This window comes from Anastrepha obliqua, unplaced genomic scaffold (genome assembly GCF_027943255.1).
Source record: "Anastrepha obliqua isolate idAnaObli1 unplaced genomic scaffold, idAnaObli1_1.0 ptg000136l, whole genome shotgun sequence".
Taxonomy (NCBI): domain Eukaryota; kingdom Metazoa; phylum Arthropoda; class Insecta; order Diptera; family Tephritidae; genus Anastrepha; species Anastrepha obliqua.
In genome coordinates this window covers 200,001-205,384 of record NW_026562236.1, presented here as the reverse complement: position 1 = coordinate 205,384, position 5,384 = coordinate 200,001, and the positions used below count along the sequence as shown (strand labels likewise).

Sequence of the window (5,384 nt, the reverse complement as noted above, 5' to 3'; positions counted from 1 at the left end):
GTTCCAGTCGGTACACGAGGTACGCCATCGCCTCAATGGACTCCCCCCTTCTAACTGCGGGGTACGGGGAGTAACCATAATTTGTATTAAATTATGGTCACTAATTCCCCAACCCCCCCTAACACTCCATTTACACTCGAACCTACCCGCTGCTGCGTCATTCATGAGCGTCACGTCAATGTCACTCACACCTCTAGGCCCCTCAAACGTATACCATACGCTTGGTTCGTTTGCTACAAGGAGGTTATTCGCCACAATCCACTCGCTCATAACCTCACCTCGATTGTGGCTCCGATATCCAGCAGTATGCCTGGATACCTTGCTGAACCACATCGGAGATGTAGCATTCGCATCAAGACACACGATGGCAGGAATGCTACTCTCAAGTAGTAGCACCGCATCAATGTATCTTAAGTAGGGCTCTAGAGGCTCGTCAGACTTGCAGTACAAGCTGACGACATTCATTCTGCCGAATTCCCCCTCGACACACACACATACTCCCCACTGTGATGAGTCAACTACTACACAAGAGTAGCTTGGCTCACACACAGCTACTGCGGCCTTGACTCCAAGGTCCGTAAAGACCCTGAAGCCCCCAGGAAGGCCTCTCACCACCCCATTGGTGGAGTATGGTTCCTGGAGCAAAGCAATGCCGCAGCCCCCCTCCGACATACACGCCCCCAATTCACACATCACGGCATATGACCCCTGACAGTTCAGTTGATATAGTTCAACCATCAATGTCTAGCGTTCGCACGGGCAACAATGGCACAGTACACCGGGCAGACAGTGGACATCATTAGATGTCCGGCTGGCTTGCCCTTAAACGCACAGTTGCGACAATGCGGGGCATTGCCACAACCTGCACTCCTGTGTCCTTCTTGCCCGCACCTACGGCAGACATCCTTCTTGGCTCTGCATTCTGCCACCCTGTGATCAAACCCCATGCATCGGAAGCAGCCGGGCGTCAGTTGGTCTGGCCGTACCCGGAAGGAAAACCACTTTATGTAGCAACGACCTGCTTCCAGGAGGGCGGACATTAGCATGTCCGTTCCCTCAAGGACAACATTCGTCACCCCATCGGGGCTGACCTTCCAAGGACGGCTGATCATCCTCACGTCCTTCTCACGGCACCCAGGGCTGAACTCCTTGAGGTTCAACCGGAACAACTCTCCCATGAAATCCTCAGGGGAGATCTCCGTGTGAACCCCCTGGACCACAACCCTAGGCCCCAGCTTCCGACGTATGCTCACATCGAGCCCCACTTCGGAAAACTTGGCATTTTTTGCCAAGTTATCCCTCTCGGCAACGGATGGGGTGCGAATAATCGCACCTCCATCCTTCAACGGGCGCACCTCGTGCACCCTAACCCCCATGGAAGGCCCAACCTCCTTTACAACTTTCTGGATCACCTCCTTGGAAGTAGTGGGGGTTTTACCCCTCACTACGACCGACCAGGTCTCAACTGGCTTGGGCACCGGCAACGCAGGCAACACAGGCGCAGGCGCCTGAGGTGCCGGCATCATCGCTGCACCAGCCAGCGCAGCTCCAGCCGTCCTCCGAGGTGCTTCCTCCCTGGTTGTCATGGTGGCTTCCAACCGCCCACGAAGATGGGCGATCTCCGCCACCATCTCAACAAAGAGCTCCTCAAACTCCAAGGAGTATCCAAGGAGATCCTTCGCTGTGCTCTTCGGGACGCCGTCCATGTCAATGACGGCTCCACTAAAGGCCGTCACAATGGACTTAAAGCGTCCCATAAATTCGCCCCCAACCTTCTTCTGTTCGGCACCCCCCCCGAACGCTCCCAAACCTTCCTGGGAAGCACGCAATCTCTTACAGAAATCTACCAGGTGCTTCCCAGCTGGACCTAATTTAGCCCCTGTCTTACTCCCCTTTTTCCCACTCCCAATTTTTCCACTTTCGGAAGCGCCATCGCTTCCACTCACCCCCGACTTACTGGAAGGCACCTTTTCAGGTACCTTTAAAACCTCCTTACCTGACTTCACCACCGGGACCGCTGCACCCCCAGCGGTCTTCTTCTTAATGCGAGGAGGAGACCGCAAAATCACCTCCTCCTCTCCGGACGTCGATTCGTCCATTGCCGACGATGGCACCGCCGAACCGCTTGGAAGAGGGGTGTTCGCCCTCTTCCTCACACCTTCTAATTTGGGCATTGCCCAACGACCCTCACACTTAGGTTGCCGAATTCGCCGGATAAGGCCTCCTGAGCAACAACAAAAATTGAGTCCCTTTTGGGCAACGGCAATTACTGCACGGCAGGAACGAACCCCGCACAGGCACGCACACAGCGGCTGCACCTATCGGCGAGCCAAAGCAAAGCGCGAGGGCGTAGCCCACAGCGCCAACCAAAGGTTTGGCAAAGGCCACCACCAATGCCTTGCCGGACAGAACACTGTTCCCCGAACAAGGACGGGTCGACCAAGGTGGAGCTAACGCCGAGCTCGACCGCAGGCAAAAACACAACACGCTTTGGTCGTAGCACCTGCACAAGGTATTCAACCTTGGCGCAGTACTGTACCCACGCACAAAAGAGGACGCCCTTTTTACTGTTGCCAAATATGGCAATATAGCGGCACGACTACCTAGTGTACACGCACCCAACGAACCCACGCCAAAAAATAACAGCGCGACACTACACCGACGCCAAGAATTAACGGCACGCGCCAAAAACCACGCCAGAAATAGCGGCACTCAAAAGTTGTAAACAACTTACCAACAAGGTACACTTGTACGCAATGTACAGCCACGCAAACGGTGGCGTCACTAGCACAAACCGTAGTCACCTGAGCAATTGCTCGTAAACAATGCACCGCTATGGTACAGCTACGCACAACACACCACGCCGAGAAACAACGGCACGCCCGCAAAAGTTGTAAACAACTTGATGGAAAATTTCCAACGCTGTATCTAGCAGCACTCACAAACACGCACTCTGTGTCTATAGCACGGAGTATATTGGCACTCACTGGAGTGTCCAACAACACTACCGTACGGCACTTTCAATTATTCGTAACACTGTACAGCTACTACAAAGTAGCGTCACTCGGACAACGGCACTCACTAGCGCAATTAATTGTAAACACTGTACCGCTATGGTACAGCCACAACAATATTAGCGTCACTCGCACAACTGTAATACACCGGTACTCACACACGAATGTAACCGCAAAAGGAAATCACAAAAATCGCAAATCACCGCTTAGCACACGACACGTCCGCACTATTCAACAGTCAGACTGAGAATGAGTAGATAGGGACAGTAGGAATCTCGTTAATCCATTCATGCGCGTCACTAATTAGATGACGAGGCATTTGGCTACCTTAAGAGAGTCATAGTTACTCCCGCCGTTTACCCGCGCTTACTTGAATTTCTTCACTTTGACATTCAGAGCACTGGGCAGAAATCACATTGTGTCAACACCCGTTAGGGCCATCACAATGCTTTGTTTTAATTAGACAGTCGGATTCCCCAAGTCCGTGCCAGTTCTGAATTGATTGTTAATTGATAATCGTTATAATTTAAAAGGAATATATATCGAATGATATAATTCCTTAAAAATTTTAGCAAGAAAGTTCCACAATTGGCTACGTAACTACTATCCGGGGAACAAGAATCGTAATTCTCTATTTACCCAGAACGAGTACATAAACCATGGTATTGCTTCCCAATCAAGCCCGACTATCTCAATCTTCAGAGCCAATCCTTATCCCGAAGTTACGGATCTAATTTGCCGACTTCCCTTACCTACATTATTCTATCGACTAGAGACTCTTCACCTTGGAGACCAGCTGCGGATATTGGTACGGCCTGTTGAGAAGTTTGCGTGACCCCACCATAAATTTTCAAGGTCCGAGGAGAAAATATCGACACAACAGTAAATGTCATGCTCTTCTAGTCCATCTACCATATCTCTCTTCGAAAGACTTCCATGGTAGTACGACTATAAAACAGAAAAGAAAACTCTTCCGATATCTCTCGACGGCTTCTTTATGGTCGTTCCTGTTGCCAGGATGAGCACAAGGCCCATTTTTAATAACAAACGGATACTCAACAGGTTACGGAATTGGAACCGTATTCCCTTTCGTTCAAAATAATTCAAGTATTTTAATTATTTTTAAATATATTTTTATTAATATTTTTTTTTATTAAAAACTTGAAAATTTTCGGCTTTCGCCTTGAACTTAGGACCGACTAACTCGTGATCAACCACTGTTCACACGAAACCCTTCTCCACTTCAGTCCTCCAAGGTCTCATTCGATTATTTGCTACTACCACCAAGATCTGTACCAATAGCGGCTCCATGCAGGCTTACGCCAAACACTTCTAAGCACACTATTGTACCCTCCTACTCACTAAAGTTTCAAAATTTATAAATCAATCGAAATTGTTTTATAAATCATCTACTTTAGCGGTAATGTATAGGTATACAACTTAAGCGCCATCCATTTTAAGGGCTAGTTGCTTCGGCAGGTGAGTTGTTACACACTCCTTAGCGGATTACGACTTCCATGTCCACCGTCCTGCTGTTTTAAGCAACCAACGCCTTTCATGGTATCTGCATGAGTTGTTAATTTAGGCACCGTAACATTACGTTTGGTTCATCCCACAGCGCCAGTTCTGCTTACCAAAAGTGGCCCACTGGGCACATTATATCATAACCTCAACCTTCATATCAAGAAAGGTGAGGTTCTTACCCATTTAAAGTTTGAGAATAGGTTAAAATCGTTTCGACCCTAAGGCCTCTAATCATTCGCTTTACCAGATAAGATTATTTTATATAATTTTTAAATGCACCAGCTATCCTGAGGGAAACTTCGGAGGGAACCAGCTACTAGATGGTTCGATTGGTCTTTCGCCCCTATACTCAATTCTGACAATCGATTTGCACGTCAGAACTGTTTCGGTCTTCCATCAGGGTTTCCCCTGACTTCAACCTGATCAAGTATAGTTCACCATCTTTCGGGTCACAGCATATATGCTCAAGGTACGCTCCAGTTAGAGGTATAAATAATAATAAATTATCATTATACATAACTATATGGAACGCCCCGGGATTGAATTAATTGACTATTTATTAAAAAATAGACTAAAAATTAATCCCATTATATTTAAGTTAAGTTAATTATGCCATTAAGTTTAATATAACTCAATGACTTGCACATATGTTAGACTCCTTGGTCCGTGTTTCAAGACGGGTCCCGAAGGTATCCTGAATCTTTCGCATTGTTAATCATATAAATGCATACAAATAAATATTAATATCATAGATATTAAATTTTTTGTAAAATTCAAAAAATGAATTTTAGCATTATATATAATAAAATCTATCAACACTTTATCAAATCATTAGTATTTATTTTA

At 47.3% G+C, this 5,384-nt stretch overlaps 1 pseudogene; it reads right to left on the bottom strand.

The window, feature by feature from the left end:
• Window positions 1–3,215: 3,215 nt before the first annotated feature.
• Window positions 3,216–5,384, bottom strand: part of LOC129251968 (large subunit ribosomal RNA) — a 2,782-nt pseudogene continuing 613 nt past the window's right edge.